This window comes from Hemicordylus capensis, chromosome 2 (genome assembly GCF_027244095.1).
Source record: "Hemicordylus capensis ecotype Gifberg chromosome 2, rHemCap1.1.pri, whole genome shotgun sequence".
NCBI classification, from domain to species: domain Eukaryota; kingdom Metazoa; phylum Chordata; class Lepidosauria; order Squamata; family Cordylidae; genus Hemicordylus; species Hemicordylus capensis.
The window spans coordinates 98,904,042-98,930,334 of record NC_069658.1 but is presented as its reverse complement, the minus strand read 5'-3'; the positions used below and the strand labels follow the sequence as shown (position 1 = coordinate 98,930,334).

At 46.0% G+C, this 26,293-nt stretch overlaps 1 long non-coding RNA gene across 3 annotated transcripts in view; it reads right to left on the bottom strand.

The window, feature by feature from the left end:
* The window catches only part of LOC128346806 (uncharacterized), a 125,195-nt gene that overhangs the window by 62,785 nt on the left and 36,117 nt on the right, over positions 1 to 26,293 (bottom strand). Inside the window, exon 1 of one of the 3 annotated variants that reach the window (XR_008317214.1) lies at positions 13,442 to 13,569. The exons of the other annotated variants lie outside the window; for them this stretch is intronic. This is a non-coding gene — a long non-coding RNA (uncharacterized LOC128346806). Of the gene's footprint in view, positions 1 to 13,441; positions 13,570 to 26,293 lie in introns of those variants that run through there. 3 annotated transcript variants of the gene reach the window in all.

Sequence of the window (26,293 nt, the reverse complement as noted above, 5' to 3'; positions counted from 1 at the left end):
GAATTGATTCATAGTGAATCACCCCTTAAATGAAGGGGCTGATTCGACTGTGAATCAAATCACCCCCAAGTCATCGCAAATCAATACATGCAATTCACGTCATGGGCACCATTTTGTCTCTATGTTTTTCAATTGCTGATTGATTTTCTGGCACTGGCTTCTGACTGGCTTGAAATCTCCTTGCTTCTTGGCTGGCTTGTTGTCTTTCAAATCTAGTGTTGGCATGGGCAACTGTGCCACCATTAGCTGGGAGGAGGGAATGGGGGGAGGCCAAAGGAGGGCTTTTAAAAATGGATTTAAGGGTTTGCTTGGAGGCAGAGGTTGCTTAGAGGCTTCTGTTGCAGGAGAGGAGAAGAGAATCAGAGATAGAGAGGATCAGTTCATACATAACACAAAACCGGGGGTTGTCAATCCCGCAGTTTCAATTTGGAACTGTAAATTATGCAACAGACATTCATCAAACCGTGGCCCACCAAACTCCAGTTCTATGAAAGAGTAGCCCCTCCCTGCTGCTCAGCTGCCAAAGCTGATCCCAGCAAGCTCAATGGCCAGACTGTGGGCAAAACATCAGCATGTCAGCAGAGTGGCCGTGATTGTCAATGATCTCAAAGGGGCATGCTGAGCATGAGCATGCATTTTCAGAAGGCACCACCTGCCCTGGACAAGAAAAGGGCATTCAAATCCCTTTAAATGCCCTGCCATGCCATCCCATGGCAGTGCAACTTCTGGCCGCAATGGCACGAGAGGCCCAAAGAGCCCTGCACCCTGATAGTCCCACAAAGCATGAATTTGGGGTGGGGTCGGAAGTCCGAGGGGAATATTTCCCTATTACTCTGGGAAGGGAGGGGAGGGGAACATTGAGACTTCCTAGGAGGGGAGATGTAGATGAAGAAGGTGAACAGATGCTGTGAGTTCTGTTCCACCATAACCTATGATAATGTTTGGAGGGGTCACCCCACCAAAGCAGTCCATCTAGACCCTGAACAAGCTTGCTGCCGGCGGGCTTGTCCTCTCATGAGAGGCCCAGTCTTGTGGGGAGACTAGTACAGCTGTGAGGGTGCTGGTCTACCCACAGACTGCAAGCTGATGAGTTTAGCCACCCCACCCACTCAAGTGGACACTGCTCCTGTAGGTACCCCAACATGGTAAACGATAGAACAGAATCACCACAACCTCCAGACACCCATTCCCTGTGAAGACTTGCATGCACCCAAAGGAGATCTAGATATTCCATGTGCCATAGCCTGGCCATGTGCATGGAGTGGGGAGACACTCGGACAGACCTTTGAACCCATACAAAATTCAAGGACCTGGTCCAGCATTGCACTGTATGCAGATCTGCTGGCACAAGGAATCACGAGAGAGGGGAGCCCCCATTTTACAGCGAGGTTGCTGCTTCAGGCCACATGGGCAGAGGGGCTGGGAATATGCCTTGACAATAACTTAGTGGCAGTCATCAAGACAAGGAAAGCATTGTGCCATAGCCTGGCACAGGGGTACCCCTCCCCATGGCTTTCCTCCACACAGCAACCTGACTCAATATAAAGCCCCAATGGCCTGTCTGTGAGGGAGCGCTCCATGGGAAAAGGGAATGTTTTGCTATCAGGTGTCATGACTGAATTTGCTTGGCATTTCTTTCCTCTCCCCTCTGATGGTTCTTCTCATGAGTTGTAAAGGGGTGTCCCCACAGCCTGGCACTTTCATGAGCAAGTAGTCCATCTATTTGTGAGCAGACACAAATGTGTCTTCACAGCAGTTGTGCACTCTCCTAAGACTGGAGCACTACTGACTCTAGTAACTGGCCTTGCTCATGAGTAAGCCTAGGGACCCCAAACCCCCAAAGGGGAAGGGGCTGCCCCCCCTTCTCCAACCATTCAGTGAAAAAATAGAATTTGGCTTGGGGCTCTGCTTGGGGCTGCCTTTTAAACCCAGCCAGGAGCACATACACCCAAAAAAAACCAATTTGTTACCCTCCCAGTGATGGGGTCACCTGCTCATGCTGTCTATCCCTCCCATGAGAGAGGTTGTTTACTGAGGAGGGCCAAGGGGTGTCTGTCCCAGGTCTCCCTCAGCACTGGATGCTCACAGTTTGAGCTAATCTCTTCATGGGGGGCACTTTTGGGGGGCAGCCAACTCAGTGCAAAAGATTGAACTTGAGCACTGCAAACTCCTCCATAAATCCTTGTGTGCACCCATAGGAGATGTTGGTGCCTCATGTGTCAGAGCCTGCCCACGTGCATGGATGGGGGAGATTCCGGGTTCTGGGACAGACCTTAAACCCCATTCAAAACTCCCAGGCTCAGTCCGGTGTAGCACTTTATGTAGATCTCCAAGTGCAGAGATTCATGGGAGAGAGAAGGCCAGGTTTCCAGCAGCCCCAGGGCAGCAGGGTTGCTATTTTTCACCATGAGCAAGGGTTCACATGTCTACTAGGTGGAGAGGCTGACAGGGCACACAGAGGTTGACAGGGCACAAGTTGATGGGATCTGAGCTGTCGGTGACCGACCAGGAGAGGGTTCTTGGGGTTGTGGTGGACAGCTCATTGAAAGTGTTAACTCAATGTACGGCAACTATGAAAAGGGCCAAATCCATGCTAGGGATCATTAGGAATGGGACTGAAAATAAAACTGCTAATATTATAATGCCTTTATACAAAACGATGGTGCAGCCACACCTGGAGTACTGCATACAGTTCTGGTCACCACATCTGAAAAAGGACATTGTAGAACTGGAAAAGGTGCAGAAGAGGGCAACCAAGATGATCAGGGGCTTAGAGCACCTTTCTTATGAGGCAAGGCTACAACACCTGGGGTTTTTTAGTTTAGAAAAAAGACGACTGCGGAGAGACATGATAGAGATCTATAAAATCATGCATGGTGTGGAGGAAGTGGATAGAGAGAAATTCTTCTCCCTCTCACATAACACTAGAACCAGGGGTCATCCCATGAAATTGACTGCCAGGAAATTTAGAACCGACAAATGGAAGTAATTTTTCACACAACACATTATCAACTTGTGGAATTCTCTGTCACAAGATGTGGTGACAGCCAACAACCTGAATGGCTTTAAGAGGAGTTTGGATAACTTCATGGAGGAAATGTCTACAGCTACTAGTCGGAGGGCTATAGGCCACTTCCAGCCTCAAAAGCAGAATGCCTCTGAGTACCAGTTGCAGGGGAGTAACAGCAGGAGAGAGGGCATGCCCTCAATTCCTGCCTGTGGGCTCCCAGTGGCATCTGGTGGGCCACTGTGTGAAACAGGACGCTGGACTAGGTGGGTCTTGGGCCTGAACCAGCAGGGCTGTTCTTATGTTCTTATATCCCAGCTCCTGCTGGAAGCAATAATCCTGGTGTATCCTCGGTTAGTGGCAAGGCACCTGCTCCTGCTCCCAGGTAGGGGAAGTTGCCTGCCTAGTGGGTCTGTGGGCAAGCAGTCTGGTCGCCCAAAGCCTCAGCTCATCATCTGGGCCATTGGGGAGATGATCACTTTGGACAACCATCCATTCCAGTTGGTGGAGAATGCCAGCTTCTGCCAGCTGCTTGTCCCCAACTGCAACTTCCCTTCATGCATCAACCTCAGCAGGCATGCATATACCGGGCATGCAGGGAGGCCATGTCATGGCTGCTGCACTCAGCGCATGCTGCACACCAACATATACTTCATTGCAGATATGTGGGAGTCCCAGTGGGAGGCACGCTGCTTTCCTGTCCCTCGCGGCTCACTGGTGGGGGCAGGAGAGTGAGGCGACAGCTGCTCCTGGTGGTGTGTCCACACAGTAGATGAGCTGTTGCCAGCCATAAATCACTAGATGGAGGAATGGCAGTCTGGGCAGTCAAAGCTTCGCAAAGGGTTCATGGTCACCGATAATGCCACCAACATCACTGAGGCAGCAGGGTCAGTTTGTGTTCATCCTTTGTGTGGAGCACACTCTGGAACTGGTCATGCCAGATGCACCCAGCCTTTCTGGTGCAGGCACTGGGCAACATCCTGCTTTTGCCAGAGCAAAAAGTGTAGGTGTATACTCAGGCAGTGGGAAGAACCAGCTACCCACGTCCTGGCAAGGAGGTGTGGCTTGGAAGTGTGTGATATGTCCAGCCAGGACTGGGTTCTTTTTCCCCAAGGTTGTTTTGGCACTCAAGTCATTCTTTGTTGCCACAAACAGTTTGTGTGGTGAGACAGCAACACTGAGCCACTCTTCTCTTTGAGAAGATGATGGGTGAGCTCCGGATGACACTGACCACTGAAGAAGAAATCGCCTTGGTATGTCAGCTGAGGACTAGAGTGGTGGATCAGCTCAGGACACCTTTGGGTATATCAGCAGAGAATGTTTTGTTCTGCCTATGTGACCCAAGGATGAAAGGCAATGTCTTCACCCCTAACCAACTGTCCAGGTGGAGGGACCTCTTGGTTGTGGTTGCAGAGATTAGGCAAGCTGAGGTGCTACCACTAAGAGGGTACTGGAGCACGTACTGCTAGGGCACAGTCCACCCCTAGCAACAGTACTATCAAAGCCACTTTTCGGTCCAGCAACTTCAGTCCATCCAGGCTGGCAGGGCCAAGTGAGCTGGCAGTTCTGCCTCTGTGATTCACCCAGTCGCTTATGGAAGGGTTCCTTGGTGTCTTGTCAGGGGGAAGGGAGGAGCCGACCAAGCCCTGCATCAGTGCTGAGCAGTGTGTGCTGCAGTACCTGCAGTCGCCAGAGGCAAGCCAGGAAATGGAAGTGATCCAATTTTTGGCAACACATCGCCCACTCTGGGAGAACTTGACAACAGTTGCCGGAAGGTTCCTCTTGTGTCTGCCAACCAGCATCTAGAGTAAAAAGGTGTTCTCCGAGGCCGGGGGGTAGTGACACCCCATCACTAAAACTTGGATGCTAAGATGTTCTTCCTGAAGGCCAACCTCCTCCTGCTGGGCTATCCCAAGCTGACCATGGAGAGTGAGTGACTCATGGTCACAACACCCACTACAACATTACTGGCAGCTTGCCGCACCCTGGCCAACCCCCAACTCAGACGTGTCACATTCTGCCCATTAGTGCTGCTGAGACATGCAGACATACAGGCATGCCACCGCCATGGCCGATGATGAGATATGGACTGGTGCCCTGACATGTGTCATCCTCTCAGCTGGGGCCCAGCACCAATCTGAGGCCATGGTGTACTCTCCAGACATGGTAGGGGTGTACACTTACACTGGAGAAAAAGAGAAGAAAGAAGACTTCTCATGGAAAGAGATTAGCTTTGAGTGTAACTTGTGCTTCACTGATTGCTCTGGTCTGTTCTTCAATCTTCATTGCAAGGTGTGCTCACTCCATCAAAATGTGGCTGAAAACATTGTTGTTGAGCTTATGGCTATGCTTGCTGGCCCCATCTGCAGACTGTCTATGCCCCTGTGGCTCAGGGCAGATTGAAACTGTATAGCATGTCCTCCTATACTGCTCATTCTATAGAGACATTCATGCCTCTCTCATTCTTCCACTGTTAAGCAAGTTCCTGGGACATCCGAGAGTTCTACAGTTCCCTGCTACTCTCTGACCTTAAGCCTACCATAACCTATAGCGTTGCCAGATACTGTGCGGCTGCGATTGGCATCCGCCGGCGGATGATGGGCTCTGAGCCTTTTTAGCCCTGATATGATTATGTAATTGCTCATGCCTCCCCTTTTGCTCCTTTTATTGCTCTTTTAACATTCAATATAATTTTTACTCTGACTTTTTTAGCTTTATTATAATTATTTTTAACTCTACTATTTTATGTCCCCTTTTAATGTCTTTTATACATTTTTATGATTTTTAAACATAGTAATAATAATATTATTATTATATGAATTTACATTTTTAGTATTTTAGTACTTCTAGCTCTTTTAGCATTCACATTTTTAACACCCTCATACATTCTAAGTACTACTAGTTCTTTTAATGTTAATATGCACCATCACATATGTAACTACCTTCCATTTCCACTTTTATTTACTCGTATTCTCTAACATGTATTTTTATGCTGGTCTATGACTGTACTAAATGATGATGATGATGATGATGATGATGATGATGATGATGATGATGATGATGGTACTTGCTGACTACTAAGGGTGCTGATGTGGCAGCTGTTGTAACGAGTCATGATTGTGTCTGAGAGAGTCATAATTTTGTGAGAGAGAGCAACTTGTGCCAATTATGCTACTGCAGCACTGTCACTGTGTATGGCAGTGGATTCTGGGTCAGTGATTCTATTTTTGCCACCTTTGAACTAGGGATGAACGAACCAGTTCAAGGTTGAGCCAGTTCACCATCTAACCAGGCAGGCTCGAGGGCTTGCCCTCGAGCCAGACCAGGCCCAGTTCAGCTTGACCTTGAGCCAAACATCACCCAGGCCAGCTTGGGGCCACTTTGGGGTTATAATTTTTTAAAAAATGCTTACCGTCAGGTCCAGCAGCCTCTGTGGGTGAGACTGTGGGAGGGGGGTCTCTGGAGGTTTCCCCTCGCCCTGCTGCCCCTGGTCTTCTGTGGGTTGGCTTGGACCATTTTTGGGCCCTCTCCATGGTTGAGGTGAGTATTTTGGAAGCCACCACACATGCGTTCTGGCCATTTGCATGGCTGGGTAATGACGAAAAGCCGGGTCATGACAGCCATGAAAACAGATCAAACTGGCAGGGGGAGGAGGAACCTCTAGAAACACACACACATCCTGTGGCCATGGCATCACCCCCCGGAGGCCGCCAGACCCTCCAGTAAGCAAATAAATACCTCTTGCTCCCTAGGCCATTAGGTGGCTATCTATCTATCTATCTATCTATCTATCTATCCATCTATCTATCTTTACATTTAGAACCCTGAACCAGTTCGAACCCAAGCCTAGGGTTCTAGTTAAGAAACAAAAAACTGAACATGCCTGGTCCAGTTCAAGTCCAGTCCAGACTCGTACTGAACTGGGCAAACCAGTTTTGTGCAGATCCTTACTTTGGACTGTGTGTTTGGCAAGATGTAATGTTCCATTCTATGTTGGGAGGGACTGTGATGTGTTTCTGTTCTGTAGTATTGTTTTGCAAGGCAGGATTGCAAAATGTGTGTAAGGGCAAGTGGGCGATTAAAAAGCTTTCTTAAAAAAAAAAAAAAAACCTAAACCACCACAGGATCCTATGGTGTGTGTTTTTAAAAAAATCAAAAAATCAGTGGCTTACCCGCTTTTTTCGGTTGGGTGGTATGTTGCACCCATTATCCCTTATCATCCAACCCACTTTGGTGTCCCTAAGACCTACCCATGAGAAACAATGCTTAGATTCAAGTTCTCCATTGTTCTCTATGGGTGATTCATGAATTTTTTCTTGAATTGACTATTTGATTTGTCAAACCACTGGCTATGGCCAGTTTGCTTGTTTGTTTTGCTATTAGGTGGTTTTTGGTTTTTGCAAAGTTAGCATGGTCCCTGCTAACTTGGCAAAGAGGCACCTTTTAATGTGGTGATTCTCTTTATTTAGCAGGGGGAGAGTAACTGGCCCTCTCCACCCCAGCACAGTACTTCCAGTGACTGTTGCTGGTGTCTATCTTATGTTTCTTTTTAGATTATGAGCCCTTTGGGGACAGGGATTCACCTTATTTATTTTTCTCTGTGTAAACTGCTCTGAGCCATTCTTGGAAGGGCAGTATAGAAATCTAAATATAAATATTTGATTTGAGGTCAAATAGAATCACAATAAATGATTTGTGCACACCTCTAATAGCTAGAAGCTCCATGAGGGAATATTGTCACCCACCCATTCTTGTATCAGGGGAAGAGTTTTGCCCCACCCATTTTAGGAAGAACAAGTAGGTTCTCAGACAGAAGGCACTGTGTGGTGGAGCTGATATAGTCAAAAGGAGCTCCTTCCCACCTAGCACCTCATTCAGCATTTGAGCAGCATCCATCCAATCCACCCGGGAGAACAGAATGGGCTATAGTTGTCATACTATTGGGAGTCAAATAGAAATATTTTTCTAACCCTGTCTGATAAGCTGTTTTGTTGTCTTTAGGCCGAGTCTTTACACAGGTCATAATGGGCAGGTACATTGTGTGTATGGAAAGCCAGAAGAAGAATTGACTGGTGAAGACCTTAATGCACTTTGGGAAAGGGAGAGTGCATTCAGTCAATCCTTTGAGGCTTTAAGGTATGGGACCTTCTCCCTGACACCAGGGGCATTTCTAACCTGAAAAGCTGAGTGGATGGGGAGGGCGAGACTCCTGGGCAATGCCATGACCCTTTAGAGCAGGCTTCCCCAAACTGCGGCCCTCCAGATGTTGCCGAACTACAATTCCCATCACCCCCGCTACAACTTATTGTGGCTGGGATGATAGGAATTGTAGTTCAGCAACATCTGGAGGGCCGCAGTTTGGGGAAGCCTGCTTTAGAGAGTAGTTATGAGGAACAGGGATCAGACTTGTGATGATCTGCTGCTCTGAGCCAGGTCATATGACAAAAAAGGGAGGGGAAGGAGATTGCATCCTGGCTCTCTGCACTGGGGGAGGGAGTTGATGCTTTAAAAAAGCAGTGCTGAAGGGGCAGAGATTTCAGACCTACTGCTGTTTCTGATTTTAATTTAACAAAGTAGTAGCTTTGACGTTCTTCCCTTGTGTCTTTCCTGGTGTGGGGGCAAGACAATTTTCTGGCCACACATAAAGCGGAATAGTATCATGCATCCTTGTCCTCTTTCCAGCCCTCCCCACCATTTGGTAGCACTTATAGCCTAGCCTGAATCTACAAATAATCAACTCTGCTTGCAGTGTGATCTCCCATCATTTTGAGGCAGAAGCCACATGGTGGCCATCTGAATGAAGTCAGTGGTTTTCTGACTTTGTTCATCCTGAGTTCATTTATGATCTTGCAGAAGACCGATATATGATATGGTTATATATTTTATCCAGTGTTGTTTTGGAAGGTGCAGGCAAAACACTAAAGAGCTGTTATCACAGAACCAGTGTTGTTCTCCTTCAACACATCAGATGCTTCTTAAAAAGTTTTATTATTAAGTTCCAATACCTTTGCAGCTTTAAGATTCTTTCCCTTATAGTATGCCAGAGAAGCATAGCTGTAAGTTGATATGTACAATGCTTCATCAAAATTTAAGTAATGCAGAACCATAAATTTTTAAGTTGGCTTGAACTCCACAATGAGATACAAATTCTTGAAAGAGCTCAAAAGCTGTTCCCAACAAACATCCATCAACAGGAGCATATGAGTGTAAATGAACTCAACACTTGGGCTGGCTATGACTCTCACTAAAAAAAACATTAAATGACACCCACACACACACCCCCACACACAAAAGGCAGGATCATTTGTAGATGTATAAATTTCCTAACTTGTGCATTTGAACCTTCTGTGCATGAGTTTAATCAGAGACAGTGATATAACTAGTGCAGTTCTGAATTCCAAGGTTCTGTTTTGATGCAAAAGTTGCAATTTTGTTAGGTATGGGGACAAAAAGGCCCATGAAAAAACCCTACTTTTCATTCATCCATACAAATTTTCATGACAGTTTGCAGCTATTATAGTGTAATTGCAGCTGATATTTTCCCAATCTTCTATTGTTTTGGTACCATTTTTTTAAATGTGAAATGTTTTTTTCACTTCATGACCCCAGCCAATTAGGGACCATATAATGGATGTGATGCTGTCATGGGATTATACAACCAAATCAAAGCTGGTTATTTGATGTCACTGAGGGCAGACAAAGCCTTCTCACAGCTCTCAAACCTATTGGGGGAGAGAAAGAAGGGAGAGCAACTGTATCCTCATTGCCAAACCAATGTGACACATCCTATGCTAGCACTTTCACTGTGCTCCAGTTGTGAAGCAGCAAGACTTCCACCCTAGTCCTGTTCCAATAGCATACAGATATGTATGACCAGTTGGTGTAGATGGTGGATCAGAATGCATGTTTAGAGGGGCATGTTGTCCACATGCATTGCTTCAATGGTATTTGCATTCAGATAGCCATGCCTGTTCACATTCTGGTCCGTCTGTTAATTATGTGCACCAAGGAGAGAGAGTCCATCTTCATGTTACATTAAACACATAATTTGGCCTTTGCATACTCATTTAGGAAGGGGTGGTTGTTAAAAATCAGCTGCAGGAAACCCTGATATGACTCCATGGCAGGGGTCAAGATAGTCTTCAGCTCTTTCCCTCCACCATGGTCTGAATCTGGATAGCTCTCCCAGCTGCTGTTTTCCCTGAGGGGGGGAGCTTCTGTTACCGAATACTGGACTTTAGTCCTCATTCCCATAGCACTGGGGTGCTGCACCCAGCAGGGGTGGTCTACCCAGTCTGGATGGGATCCGGGGGACTTAACCAATTCTACTAACTGGACTATAATCCCCATTCAGGAGGTGTTAGGGTGTTTCACCCAGACGGAGTGGTCTGCCCAACATCAAGACCTGGGGGACTTCACCAATGCAAAAACTCTCAGGAGTTCCACACCCTACTCAGGAGATCAGAGGTGCTGCACCCCAGCAGGGCTGATCTGCCCTGGCTCAAAATCTAAGGGTGGGGCTGCCCTGTTGTGAGAGGTTCGCCACTGCCAGACACCGTGCATGCACAACAGTAACATCACTGGCACAAGTTGCTCTTTCACACACAATTATGACTCCTTACATTACATCCTAGCATTGCATCAGCTGCCATAGCAGCAACCTTACTTGGCAGCAAGCATAAACTCAACTAGAGCAACTTCAGTCATATTTTGACTGAGTACAACACCTTGGAATTCAGATTGCAGAGCAGACCAGAGCAGTGAGTGAAGCACAAGTTAGTCTCAAGCCAGACATGGAACTCATCACAGCAATCACCAAGAAATATTATGCACACAGAGAGAGCTGCCACTGTCCATTTCTCACCACAACACTATCGCACAAACTAAACCAACAACTCAAGGAGGCACTCAAGTTCTTCCTTTGTCAGTCAGAGATCCAGAAAAACCAGAGAGTTATAGCAGCAGTAGCACAGTGTATTATACTCAGTGCTGAGAAAAGGAAACCACAAAATCAAACCTTCCTTCCTTTTCTAATTATATATCCTCGGTTTCAAGAGAAGCACAGTATAAGGGCTCTGTCTGCCTCCTAGTCCCTTTGAATACATTTTGAAATTCCCTCCTTGTGTTTCCCCTCCCTCCTCCTAGCCAATGGAGGCACAGTTGCCCATGACAACACTTGATTTCTATGATAACAAGCCAACCAAGAAGCAAGGAGATTGCAAGCCAATCAGAAGCCAGTGCCAGAAAACCAATCAGCAAGGCCTCCGAAATGGTGTTAGAAACATCAAAATGTTTCAGTCAAAATGGGTTTGTTCTGCCATTTGTTCTGTTTCGAGCTCGAAAAAGATAGTTCCGAGTCAAAACGCTCTGCACATCACTACTTTCTATAACATAGGCAACCATCAGCAAGGTCACTCTGAATCTTTCAGCAGAGCCCATTTCACAGTATCGTAGGTTGGCATTATCTTATCCATCACAGTAGCTGTAACAGTAGGCTTGTGCATTGAATTTGGCATAAGCAAGAGAAAGTTTAAGAAAAGAAAGGAGATAGAGGACTGGGCTGTTCGTAACACCCGCATAGGTGACATTGTCCTATTGATATCATGAAACAATGTATGTTTAGACTGTCCAGAATGTAATTTACTTAGTGTGCAAGACTTTTCTCATTCAGTTAGAACCTTTTTTAAAAACTTCATTCATTCATTTAGTTATTTATTCCTTCAAGTCACATTTGCTTTGTTATTATTCCATTCATTGTTGTTATTCCTAGGGATGTGCATGGTCCGGACCGGTCTGGACCGGCACCGAGGGGGGGTCTACCTTTAAGGGCAGGGGGGTAGAACTTACCCCTCCCGCCACTCTTCCCCCTCTGGCGCTGTAGTTTGAAATGAAGTTTTTGGGGCGGCAGCGTTCCTCGCTGCCGCTCCTGCCCCCGTCGTTGCCTGGAACTCTCCGTAATACCAACACGCATGTGTACGTGGCATCATGGCGGCGACAGGCGCGCACGCCACCACGTGCACATGTGTGTTGGTATTACAGAGAGTTCCAGGCAACGACGGGGGCAGGGGCGGCAGCGAGGAACGCTGCTGCCCCAAAAACTTCGTTTCAAACTACAGCGCCAGAGGGGGAAGAGCGGCGGGAGGGATAAGTTCTACCCCCCGCCCTTAAAGTTAGACCCCCCCTCAGTGCCGGACCGCCAGACCAGTCCGGCTCCGAACCGGTCCGGAGGCCTCCAGCATGGCCTCCGGACCAGTTCGTGCACATCCCTAGTTATTCCTATTTGTTTCTCTTATCCATTGCTGTTCACTTGGGGGAAATGATACCAAAGGGTTCCCTGCAGGAGGTTGGCTTTTGCCCCTAGTAGCCAGACCCATAGTCAGGGTGGGCTAGAGCAGCTCTCCCCCTCCCCTAATTTTTTGTTTGCCCCCAACGTTTTTACAAACAAATAATTTTTAAAATGCTATACTGTAATGTAATGGAGATAAACTTAAAGTGATAAAACTTCCCACCCTGCTTTTTTGGCCCCTTCCGTAAATGTTTAGTTCAGTTGCTATGAGCCTGCCAGTAGCATTTTCCAGGGAGCAGCATGATCAAATCCCGCACAGAAACAATGCCACTGCTTTCTGGGGAGCAACATTGCTGTATTAGATTCTCTAGAGCAGGGATTCTCAACCTTGGGTCCCCAAATCTTACTGGACTTCAACTTTCATAATCCCCAACCAAAGGCCACTGGAGCTGGGGAATATGGGAGTTGAAGTCCAATAACATCTGGAGACCCAACGTTGAGCACCCCTACTCTAGAGGATTTAAACACCCAGTCTGGAGCTGCCACCACCAGCTGTAGTAAGATGACCTCTTGCTGCCACCTCAGCCACCATTAGAACTATTTTAAAGACAGGGTTCTCCCCTTTGCTTGTAAAGGAAAATCCTCATCAATTCCCCTTTGCAAGCATACCCCTTGAATCACTGAATCGGTTCCAAACTGTTTCCATTCAAACTGGAGAAAATTTGGTTCGAACTCAGACTGGCACCCCTTTGGGGGTGGGGGTTGTCTGATTTGAATTCAAATTGAACCAGCCTGGTTCAAATTGAACTGGGTTTGAGTCGAACTAGTTCTGCACATCCCTAACAGAGCTCAGTTGTTCATCTGTTACAAAAACAAATGCACATGCCTAGTAATATGTAATTCCAAATTACACATTGAGTAAACCAGATTCTGGGAGGCCCAAAGACTAAGAGCAATCGTTTTGTACCATAACTACCTAAACCACAATCCTGGGTCTTATTCTCTACAAATGACTATGTAATTGGGAGCATGTCAGGGTCCAATCTTCCCTCAACCCCCGTGAGTGCAAAATTGTTTCTCGCCCCACTACCTACCAACCTGTTTGCCTACCTGCTTGCCTCCCCTCAGTTGTTTTTACGTCTCCTTACCTATGTTGCTGCTCTGTTGGCCACAGCAGGGAAAGTGAAGGAGTTCTTTCACCCCCTTCTCCTGTCTGAAACCTGGCACATTGCTATGACTGCATGCCAGATGCAATGAGTTCTGGGATATGTAGTCTGGGATATGAATCATTATGAGCCCATCTGGATTTATAATTTAAACGTTTGCCAAATGAAGTTTAGATCCATCACCATTATATGCAAATGCTGAAAAAAGAAAAAAATTCTTAGGATATTTTGGATAACACCTATAAAATTCATATGTATTTAAAATATTTATATTGTGTCCCTTTAGTGCCATATTGCTCAGGGCAGCTCACAAAAACTTGGTAAAACAGTCAACGCTCATAAGGCAGCAATCACCTTTATTATAAATATTATTCACCATAGAGGGGAAGGTTTGTTCAGCAAAATACAGTTTCCTTACAAGACCACTGAACAGAGAACACTATACCCCTCCAAAGGTTGGCCATATATACTAAACAGAATATAGAGAGCCTTTCCAATTCTGAAATAGCATACAAATAGCCATAGCATATTAGCATAGCATGACAAGAATATGGATGTGCAAAAAGTTTCAAAAATTGAAACATTTCAACTCAAAATTCGCCATTTTGAGTCTTTTGAGCTCAAAACAAAACACTCTTTAAATAAATGGCTGGTTTGAGCATGGAACCAAACAACCCTATTTCGATTTGATGTTTTGAGCACCATTTTGGAGGCCTATTTCCCCCCAGCTGATTGGTTTTCTGGCACTGGCTTGCGATCCTATGGAGGTTTGGGGAAAAGGTTAACTATGTGTTAAAAAGAGCCTGCTTACCCATTTCTTTTGTGGGTTGAGTGGTAGGTGGCACCCATCATGCCCTACCACCCATCCCACTTTGGTGTCCTTAATAGAGATAAAAAAAATTAGCGAATAGCAAAATACTCAGATCGATTCGTCGAAACAGTGGCCACTGCCAGTTGTTTTGACAAATCAACTCAAATTGATTCAAGTAATTTGAGTGATTCAGCCATAGGGAACAATGGGGAACTCACACTACTGCATTGTTCTCGATAGGTTAGTCCTAGATAAACCAAATTAGGATGGGTGGTAGGGCATGATGGGTCAGGGGCATAGCTATAATTGAGCAGATGGGTTCAAAGAACCCAGGCACCCAAGCTGCAGAGGCCCTCCTAGCTCCACCTCTCCCTATTTCTTTCATTATTTCCCTCACTCTGAGGGGCCACTGGGGATAGGGTGAACATGGGCCCCCTCTGCCCTAGCTACACCCCTGTGATGGGTGCTACCTACCACTCAACACACAAAAGAAAAGGGCAAATGATTTCTTTTTAGATTAACCTCCCCCCCCCAACCCATAGGTTCCTATGGAGAAAGGTAGAGTTCCACCAGGTTATAACATCCGGAGGGATCCTGAGGGGTGCTATCTTGTGCTACCTCTTCACAAGAGCAGCCGTGGCGGCAGCAGGAGAAAGGTACAGTTCCACCGGGTCAGAACATCTGGAGGGATCAAATGTTCAGGTAGGCCTAGCTCAAGTTGTATCTCCTTGAGCATATGCCCAGCCTTTTTGCTCATGTGAAAGAAAACTGCTTTCACAGCACCTCTCCACAAGAACAGCTGTGTCTCACCTGGCCGTAGCCCCCAAAGGGCCGAAGTGCATCCTGCACAACCTAGTTCTGAGTGTGTCCCTCACAATGGATGGACACAAACTGACCCTGCTCAGCTGCCTTAGTTACATTGACAGCATTGATGGTGACCATGAACCCTCGGTAAAGGTTTGGTTGCCTGGATGGCCATCTCCCAACCTGGAGATCCATGTCCACTGACAGCTCATCTGCCATGTGTTCAGTGTCCAGCACCTCCACATACAGCACAGCCCACCTGTGGTTTGCTGAATGGGAGGGGCTAGCCACTGTCACAACTCTCCTGCACCACCCCCACCCACAGTGTGCCACGAGGGACTGGAAAGAATTGTATCTCCCACTGGGGTCAGTCCCAGATCCACAGTGAAGTGAATGCTGGTGTCAAGCGCTGCTGCACACAGCAGCCCCAACATGGCCTCCCTGCATGCCTGGTACAGGGAGGGAACCACCCACCTACTGAAGGTGGTGCATGAGGGAATGTTGTAGTTGGGGGCAAGCAATTGGAGCAGCTGGCGGAAGTTGGCATTCTCCACCACCTGAATGGCTGGTCGTCCAAAGTGTTCATTCCCCCAGTTGCCTGGGTGATGAGATGAGGCTCTGAGCAACCAGACTGCTTGCCCACCGATTGCACCCTATGACTGCTTGGGAGATGGAATAGGTGCCTTTCCACTAGTCAAGGACAAACCATGCCTATGGCTGCCAGCAGGAGCAGGGACTTTGGGTGATGCCATCGCAGGTGCTGCAGCATCCTGGTCATCCCAAAATGCTTGGGGTCCTTACCCCTGCTGACCTGTGTCCTGCAGTGAATGCAGGCAGCATGGTGTGGTTCACCATGTCAGAGCTCAAAATGGTCCCATAGCATGCTGCTATCATTCCAGTACCATTTTGATGGTGGTAGTACTGGGGCTGCTGGTTCATTCTGGAGCCTGCTGCCACCGCCATTCTCTGTCTGGGGCTGCGAAGGTCCAGGAAGCAGAATTAGTTCCTACGAGCCAGCATGGTGTAGTGGTTAGAGTGCTGGACTAGGACCGAGGAGACCCAAGTTCCAATCCCCATTCAGCCATGATACTAGCTGGGTGACTCTGGGCCAGTCATTTCTCTCTCGCCTAACCGACTTCACAGGGTTGTTGTGAGGAGAAACTTAAGTATGTAGTACACTGCTCTGGGCTCCTTGGAGGAAGAGCGGGATATAAAATGTAAATAATAATAATAATAATAATGCTTCTGAGACAGAGGGGTCAGACTGTCAATAGGGATTGGGAAGGATGTAGAGACCAATATGGCTGCGTAAGCAGCCAATGACACATCCTCTTTGCTGCCACAGTAAGAGCTTCTTCCCTGAAAGGGGCGGACCCTCCTCTGCCACAGGTGGCTGAGCTGCTAGACCAGGCTCGTCCAGAAAAGGAGAGCCTGTGCACAACTACCTCAGTGGAGTAGATTCAGGAAATATGTCCCTCTCGCTACCCCTCTTGCCGTCATCCACCACAACCAGCAACGTCACCCTACTGTTGATGGCTCTGCTTCACACCTTCCTGGACGTCTTGGGTTTTTAAAAAAGTAAACCAGCTCTGATGTAGCATCCGAGGGGGGGAGGTGCCTTTAAGGGAGTGTGGGGCCAGGGGTGATCTATTTATGCTCTGGGTGCCACACAGCACCAACTATAGCACTGTGGTGCATGCACAGAAGCTATTGCTATTTATTCACACAGTCAGACAGGTGTTATTGACTGGTTTATTTTATCAAGACATCGAGTCCTTCCCAAGGACCTGGGGTGGCTGAATTTTATTGCCAATGTTGTTGCTGTTGTTATAGATATCGTCGCAGAATATAGGCTGTTCCCAGTAAAGTTGCTTTTTGTAATTGGCTGGTGGTGAATTCTGTGGACCCTATGGTGCTGAGGTGCTTATTATTATTATTATTATTATTATTATTATTATTGTTATTGTTATTGTTATTGTTATTGTTATTATTTCTTGTTTACACAGTCAGACAGGTGTTATTGACTGGTTTGTTTTATCCAGTCATCGAGTCCTTCCCAAGGACCTGGGATGCCAGAATTTTATTGTCAATGGTTATAGATATCGTCGCAGAATATAGGCTGTTCCCAGTAAAGTTGCTTTTTGTAATTGGCTGATGGCAATTTCTGTGGCCCCTATGGTGTTGAGGTGCTCTTCAAGGTCTTTTGGAACTGCACACAGGGCGCCTTATTATTATTATTATTATTATATTCATTTATTTATTTGATTTGTATACCACCCTTCCAAAATGGCTCAGGGCGGTTTACAATTAAAACAAACCACTAAAACAGCAAAGAGCTAAAGCAAATTAAAAAAACAATATAACAATTTAAAAATATTTTAAAACAACAATTAAACAATTACAGTGATTAAAAACCCCAAAATCAGGTTTTGAATTTTAAAATAGACCAGATATTAAAACCCCCAAAATTTAGGAAGCTGAGAAAGCTTGGATGAAAAGATGGGTTTTCAGGTGTTTTTTGAAAGTTGCCAGAGATGGGGAGGATCATATCTCAGCAGGGAGCGTATTCCACAATCTTGGGGCAGAGACCAAGAAGGCCCGTCTCTCTGTAGCCACCAAATGGGTCAGCGGCAACTGGAGACAGACCTCTCCAGATGACCTCATTGGGCAGTGGGGCTTGTAATGAAGAAGATGTTCTCTTCAATACCCGAGGCCTGAGCTGTTTAGGGCTTTGTAAGTTATAACTAGCACTTTGTATTTTGTCCAGAAACCTATTGGCAGCCAGTGTAACTCCATCAGTAAAGGAGTAACATGGGCTCTCCGAGATGACCCAGAGGCCAACCTGGCTGCCGCGTTCTGAACCAACTGAAGTTTCCGGACTACGTACAAAGATAGCCCCACATAGAGCGCATTACAAAAGTCAAGTCTGGAGGTTACCAACAAATGTACCACAGTTTTGAGGTCACTGATCTCGAGAAATGGGCAACCACTCTGTAAACCTGGTTTTAAAGATCGTGAGTAGCCATGGCACAGCTCCGCGCTGTGGTTACTCACGAGTAGACTCCCAGAGGGGAGGCAAAAAGCCGCCTCCTGGCTCCGGTGGTCTCCCCAGTATGCCCTGCGTGCTCACGCAGGGCATACTGGGGCTTCTGGGGGCCGCACGGCCCCCAAGCTCCCCAGCCCCCGCCGGCTCCATCATGGAGCCGGCAATCGTGTGGACAGCTGATTCAGCCGCCCAGGGCTCCCGCTCTGATCGTGAGCGGGGAGAGCGGGCTTAGCCCACTCTCCCCGCTCACTCTTACAAACCGGATCTCACTGATCATGAGACCCGGCTCAAAGTCTGTTTTCTGAGCCTTTTATAAAAGCGTGATTTTCCTTTGCACTCGAACAATCACCATATACTGCTTGTTGTAGCTAATGCTGTGAACTGCTTTGAGCACAGACTTGTTTGTGGGAAGTGGCATATAGATATTAAATGAAAATAAAAATTAAATCCCTCTCTTCCCAAACAAAGCATTGCATGCTTGTTTTAAACAAAAACAAAAGTAGAATAAAATAAATAAAAATGGATTTCGTAGTAATTAATGCAAGACAAATGCAATCTTTTAAAACATTAACTGTATTATACTTATACCCAAGGGACTCAATTGTACATATGTAATGTGGCCTAACCAGTTTGTCTTAGCAAGACCTTACAGTGTTGATTTGAAACAGCTGAACTAAATCAACAGCTACCTTGAGCCAGAGGCCTTTGGAGAGCAATTAGAGTCAAAGCTTAGGTTTTGAACCCAATCTGCTCTGTCAGTCTCAATGATTTGTGTTTGTTGTATTCAACCTCATTTCCTGTGTGAAACATGAAGCTGTATAAAGAGGAAAAATTCCCAAGATTCAAAAATATTTGACCTCAGTGCATTTGCAAGCATGAAAGTACACATGTCTAAATGACCATTTTGGTTTGTAGTACAAAGTTCTATTGATGTTGGCAGCCCGAACTTCCCCATGTCAAAGCCACATGAATGGTTTCAGGTTTCAGCCAAAAAATGTTTTCCACATGCTTTAGTGTGGGCCAATTTACACAGAAGATTCTGCAGGGTTGTGGCCAAGTACTTCATAAAGGGCTGCCTTCTTTGGGATCAGGGAAACCACAACAGACACATTGCTAATGCAATCTAATTATCTTCTTGAATATTTTTCCAGATGTATCCAGTGTCTAAAAATACTGCAATAAAAAAGGTATTATTTGTCTCTCTTGGACTGAAATTGTGGCATAAAGAACCTGCTTGTCTAGAGGAAAAGTTATGACAGTGTAATTCTACAACGGCATTTAAAACCAGTCAAACAAAACAGAACACCCCAAGGGTTGGCTATTTGATGCTTCTCATTTGAATTAGCCTCTAAAACAAAAACCATGACTGAATAGGGAGATTCTTTTTCATGAAAGGATGCATGTCATAATTATAAGTTAATTTCCTCCATTTGTGGTTCATAATTTGATTTTGGGTTGGTCAATTTAATATATAACAAAGACAATCCATGTTTTTTGTTGGAACAAACCAAGTCCTCACTGCTTCATATGGTCTGCTGGATGCCAGTGGCATGATTTTCTTTCCTCTCCATTGCCAAGACCTGTTACCAGTAGCCCGTTCTCTGCCACTGGCAACCAGGAAATGGTTGCTTGTGAGGAGGTCTTCAAATGAACCCTGTTTCACCGTGTTTGGTTTTGCAGTCACAGCATGGTGGGACCCATACAAAGCAGGGTTGTGTATACACTACCTGTCCATAGACAGTCTGCCAAGCCCTACATGGAACTGCCTTTGTAAAGTGCCCAGAAACTACAGCTGGTTCAGAATGAGGCTGCCAAGCTGTTAACAAGCAACACATAACGCCAATTTTAAAATGACTTCACAGGCTTCCAGTTGGTTTCTGGGCACCGTTCAAAGTGGAGGTTCAGATCTTTAATGTCCAAAATTACCTGAGATCAGAGTGCCTCAAGGACTACCTGCCATATGAGCACACCTGCAAGCTCAGGTCATCTACAAAGTCCCTGCTCTGGCTTCCCTCACCAACAGAGGTATGGTGGGTTTTTCAGTGGTGGCACTGAAATTATGCAACTCCCTGTCCAGGAATGCCTATCTTGCTTCATCCTTCCTAGACTTTAGGCAGCAGGTTAAAACAACTCTATTTCAGAGGCCCTTGGGGATCAGCTGGGGCTTTTTGTCTGTTAGCTTTGTTTTTAATTGGTTGCTGTTTTGTTTATGATGTAGTTTTCATGGAGGCTGCTTTGTAGACCTACATGTGTCAAAAGGTGGGGTGAATGTGACTTAAATAAACAAGAATTCATTATGCAATGAGTCCTATGGCTGCTATGGTTTCATTGGCCTCAGTCTTGAGGATAGCTGAAAACATAGTCCCCACTACACACTGAACCCCTAAAGATGCCTCTGTAGATTTCACTGACAGCAATAGCAGAATGACAGTGCGGTGGGGAAAACTGCCACCTTGGACAATCATTAATAATGGCTGTGCTGGTATATAAAAGGACTACCCTTTTGCTGAAGACCATGGTTTGTTTTACCTCCACTCTGCCCACACATCAAGGAGAGGTAAAGCAATAAATTAATTGAAACAATTAATTTTCAGCCACCGACTCCTCTGAATTCACCCCTAAATTTAGTGGCTCAAATATACCATTGTCCTAGTCATGAAGCAAGCAGCAGCATGCAAGCAATTACATTTTGCCATTCTTCTAGTTTGCGTTCCAGAATTTCAATGCAATGTTAGAAGATGTGTGGTTCATTTGGTTTTGAGAATTATTTCACTACCCTTGGAACCAAAGGGGAATATCTTACAGTGCTCACACATCAGATCTCTCATTCATATGCAACCAGAGCAGACCCTGTATAGCTGAGAGACGTTATGCTTGCTACCACAAGACCAGCTCTCCTCTGGTCATAAAGTAATAAAGGTCACGCACACAACCATTTACTGTGGGCGGGGAGGGTGTGGGTGAAAGGCAAGATTGATCTTACCCTTCCCCCACATGATTCCGCCCCATGTCTGGGACGCTCTACTTGTGCACCCACACAATCTGTGCTACTCTTGACAGCATGGATCTCTGGAGGCCAGGAAAATGAATCATGGCCTCCAGTAATCCATAAAGGCACTGCACAAGTAGTGTGGTGCAATGGGGAATTCATGCAGCCTGAGCACACACACACAACCCTTGGGTTAAGTGCATGCTTGCACCCTTATCCCTGACTAAAAGCCGAGGTAAAATGTCGAGTTAGGTGGGTTGGAAGTGCCGGGGTTAGGAGCGATCCAGGAACTACACACAAGCAACCTAACCCCGGCTGGGCTGCCCTAGCCTGGGTTAGGCTGCTCATGAGAATAGCCTCATAGCTTACTTTTTGCAAAATAATATTAAATTTTAATTAAGGCATGTTTTTTAAAAAAACAACAACCCCACACCCTTGAGTTTCAGCTGGGAAAAGAGAAAATGTTTTCAAGTCATAAAGGAGAGAAAGAATCCCCACTTGAGCATTACGTCTTTTTAAAAAAATTATTTGGCCTGAGTGCATGCACACTCCTTGAATCTCTTCGTACACCATGGCACCCACTTGACCTGGCATTCAGCCTGACCAAATGTGAGGAAAACAGTTTGTATGGCAAAACCCATACCTGACCACTGTTTGCATAAACAAATGCATAGATAAAGCAGAATAAAGTGGCTCTAGAGAGCACAGAAGCTGGCCATCCCTGCCTAAAACCACAGCTTTACTACATTTCAAGATTCCCCAACATTCCCCACACAGAAGAGTAAACAGCTTTTCTAAATAGCAATTTTGTTATCTACAATTAAATTTGTTTTGTCAAATTAGAGAACTTTGCTTGTGGCTGTAAAAAAGAGAGAGACCAATAATCTGTTGTCAGCTTCATTTCAGTCACATCCCACAAAACCACTGTGAACATCATCCCTCATTTCCACCAGGAACCACCAGGTTGAGCAGAGATGCCAAAGTAATTGGACTTAAACAGGATCACTCTGCTACTGTGGCTGGCATAGTCAAATGACATAGAAGGAGAATGCCAAACACACCAGACCTGGCAAGTTTGTATGATATATTTTTGGTATTAAGATCCCTCTTGAATTATCCAAGCTATTTCCTGGCACTGATGGTTGGTCAACCATAAGCCAAGCTATTTGGGCTTGTGGGTTTTTTGTGATCTCTTAAAAACATGCATTATAGACAACATATGCCAGTCTTATGACTTACGAGTGGTTAATGTGGGATAAGGAGATTAATCCAAAAAGCACAGTGCCTTTGGAGATGTTCCCAGAGCTTGATATCACATCTACTGTTTAGAAAGTAAAGCATATTTTGGCCTAGCCTCTCTTACCACAGATGTGGTCTGCCTAGTCTTTCTTTTCCCCTCCACCCAATCACCATTATTACATAAGGGCATATAATAAAGAGGCTCTGGAAGTGGTAGCAAGTTCTACCTACTGTATAATAATGCTCAAAATCAGATGCAAATGAAGGCCACACATAGAGCTATCCTACAGGCACATACAGAGAAATAAGACACTTGAACAAGAGGATGAACTAGCAGCTCCCACATTTAGTATGTATGCAGAGTACATGTAAATAGGTTTGTAATAATCTTGTCATTACTTTGAATGAGACATTGAGCTCTTTCTCACACAACCGGTGAGAAGGGCTCCAGAGCGGGCTATGGGGAAGGTGCGGAAGGCGTAGACTTATGTTTCCCGCACGTGACCGCTCCTCCTGTGCTAGGCACACTCCCCACAGACCCAGGCAGCGGTGAGAGTGGGAGGTCGGGATGTGTCATCCCAGCCCCCGGAAATACCATAATGACCACACAAGTGTGTGATGCATCATAGGGCTCCCCGGGCTCCCCGCAGTCTGGCAACCGCAGTGACAGACGATAAAAACAATTTGAAGGGAGGCTTCTTAGGCGGGTTTGCCATCGTGGTGCCGCCTGGATTGTGGCCAATCCCAGCGACTCACAAGCATGTGCAAAACCGGGCTGGGCTCCCTTAGCCCAGTTTTGCACGTGCATGTCAATAGCCTCATCACTTGGGGCTGACATGATATGTAGTGCTAACAGCAATGGGAGGGTATTGTGCACTGCTGTGAAGGATGCCGGTTGTGCTACTAGCATTACCATTAGGGATGTGCGTTTTGTTCCGGATACAAAACGTTTTGTGCACAAAACAGGCCATTTCGGCTGTTTTGTAGCCAAAACAAAACACCCAACGCTCAAAACAGAAAGTTTGTAGCCAAAACAAAATGTCCCTGTTTTGGATACAAAATGTTTTGTTGTTTCAGCTGTTTTGGAACTCCATTTTGCAATCACAAAAGGTCTTTCTCCTTCAGTCTCCATTTTGAGTTTTGACATCTGTTTGAATTTCCAGTGCTTCCAGCCCACAGATTGGCCAGTGAAAGCATGGGCTGATCTGCTGGCAATTGCCTCCTTATTCCTTTTAAGCAAATTTAAGGGTAAATTTTACCCTCATTGGCTAGTGGGGCAGTGTGCGTTTACCCTCATTGGCCAGTGGGGCTGTGTGCATTTCATTGTTGTTGTTTCACACTGTTGTGTGTAGATCAGTTGCATTTCGGGCGGGGGGGGATGTGTATGTGCATGACCTTTGGAAATCTGCCTGATTTTTTCCAAAACTCTGATGTTGTTGATGTGTGATGTTGATGTTATTTGGGGTGGATTGGGGGCAGAAAGGGGGCTTTAGGGGCAGAAGAGTGGTTCAAGTGGTAGTGCCCCAATGAGTGCCTACTGCCACCCAGATTCCAAAGGAATTGGGGAAAGGGCTGATTTTTAAAGAATTTCTGAAGTTGAAATGTCTTTGGGGCAGATTCAGGGCAGAAAGGGGGCCTGAGGGGCAAAACAGTGGGTTGAGTGGCAATGCCCCAAGGGGAGCCTGCCACAAGCCAGATTCCAAAGGAATAGGGTAAAGGGCTGATTTCTTAGGAATTGTTGAAGTTTATGCTTCTTTAAGGTCCCCCACAGGGAATAATGGAGGTTTCAGCAGACCCATAACTCCACCTGGGGGGCACTGGGGTGGCCGGGAGTGAGTGGTAGTGTAGTGCACATGGGGTGCTGGGTTCTGTTGTTTCTGAGGTGTTCTGAGTGTAGATTCTCTGGTAGCATATGAAATTTTCAATGACAAACCATGAATCCACTCTCATATCCTATCAGAGAATCTGAATCTACACTCAAAACATCTCAGAAACAACAGACCCCAGTACCCCATGGGTTAGCAACCCATGGGGGTGGTTGGCACCCTATGTGCTCTACACCACCGCTCGCTCTGGGCCACCGTGGTGCCCCCCAAGTGCAGTTATGGGGCAGGAATTATGGAGGTCCATCATTCCCTATGGGGAAGAACTTGACAGATGCGCAAACTCCATTACTTTAAAAATCAGCCTTCTGCCCAATTCCTTTGAAGTAATTCTGGCAGCTTCCTTGCCCCCACTGGGCACTACCACCCACCCTACTCTGCTCTGGGCCACCCCTTCTCTCCCCCCCCCCGACATGAAGCTATACTTTTGCTGAAACCTCCATTCTTCCCTATGGGAAAAATCCTATACTTCAAAAATTCACCAAAAACCAGCCCTTTGCCCAATTCCTCTGAAATTTGGGTGGTAGTTTCCACCCATTGGGCACTACCACCCCCACCCACTAGTTTTTCCCTGGGGCCATTTTTTAAAATCCAAAACGTTTCGGATTCGGATTTTGCAATTTCGAACAAAGAACAAAATTGGGGTGTTTCGGATTGACTGATTTCAAACAAAGAACAAAATGGGGGTGTTTCGGATTCAGGTCAAAAACAAAACGGGGGGGAAACGCACAGCCCTAATTACCATAGTTTCACCCATACACTACAATGGGAGAAACTATGGTGATGCTGTTAGCAGAAGCAGCAGCATCCCCAGCTGTGCTGCTGTTTTCATGTCAACAGCAGTGTTGCTGTAATACCCTCCCATCACTGTTAGCACTGTGTATCATGTCAGCCACTATATTTTGGTTAGTTTCTGTCCAAGTGATGGCCACTGTGTTGCAGTTCACAACATTTCATTTTGGATGTTTCCTTATTCTGATTGCCGACTGTGTGCTGCACCTGCATGTTCCTTTTTTTGGAGATGCAGCTCCTGATGGCATCAACTCTTGGCACCAGCTACTCTATTGACCATTAGGGGTAGCAACAGCCAGTAAGGGCATTCCTTCTCTGACCATACTTTCTCTGTCCTCTGATTCCCCTTTGTTAGACTGATAGTCTCAGGTTTCATTCTCTCACCTGGAGAGGGAGACTTCCTCCTTCTCCTTTCCTGTATGTAGCCAGCAATGAGGTATGTAGATCTCAGTCTATCTTCCTGATGGATTTCCTAAATAAACTACTTTATCTGGAATTTTAACTCCATGTTTCCAAAAAATATTAATTACCAGTGCTCCCTTACCTGTGCTCTTTCTCTGCAGCAGAGGCAGATAAAGAAATCTCCCCTCCTGAGTTCTTTATCAGCTTTCAGGGCTGGGGTTTTCTTTGTGAAATAATTGATTTGCCCTCCCCTGCTACCCAATGCATTTACACTCCTGGCGCATTTACCATGATTATAGAAATGAATGAAGGGCCAAACTAACACAGACGGAACATTGATTTGTCATGTCACCTTTACTACAATGTTTACAATGGTAAATATAAAGACTATAAAACTGGTTATGAAGTATTAATCATTCTATGAGGCGCTTCACACAACACATGTGAAGCACCTGACGGAGTTCTGCAGGGAGAGCAGGCTTAGCTCCACTAACTTTGTTTAAGGGTGTTTAAGGGTGTTTAACTTTGTTTAAGGGTGTTTGTTTAAGGGTGTCAAACCACTTTAGGTGGTTTGCTGCTGGGAGCTGTGTGGCTCCCATGACAGCAGACGACCAGGAGAAATTGGGCTAGGCTCCCTTAGACCGATTTCTCCTGGTCGTGTGAATAGCTTCGATATAAAATAATGGCTGATATTCTGGATAAACTACTCAAGGGAAGTCCCACTGAAATTTAGTAGCTCTTTCGAGCAACTCCTGATTAGTACCATTGAATAATTTAATCTGGTTGTCAACCAATATTGATTATTGGTCATCACTATTTCTCTCTAAATGCTCACAAATAAGTTACTTGAACTTCTGTACTTGGGAAA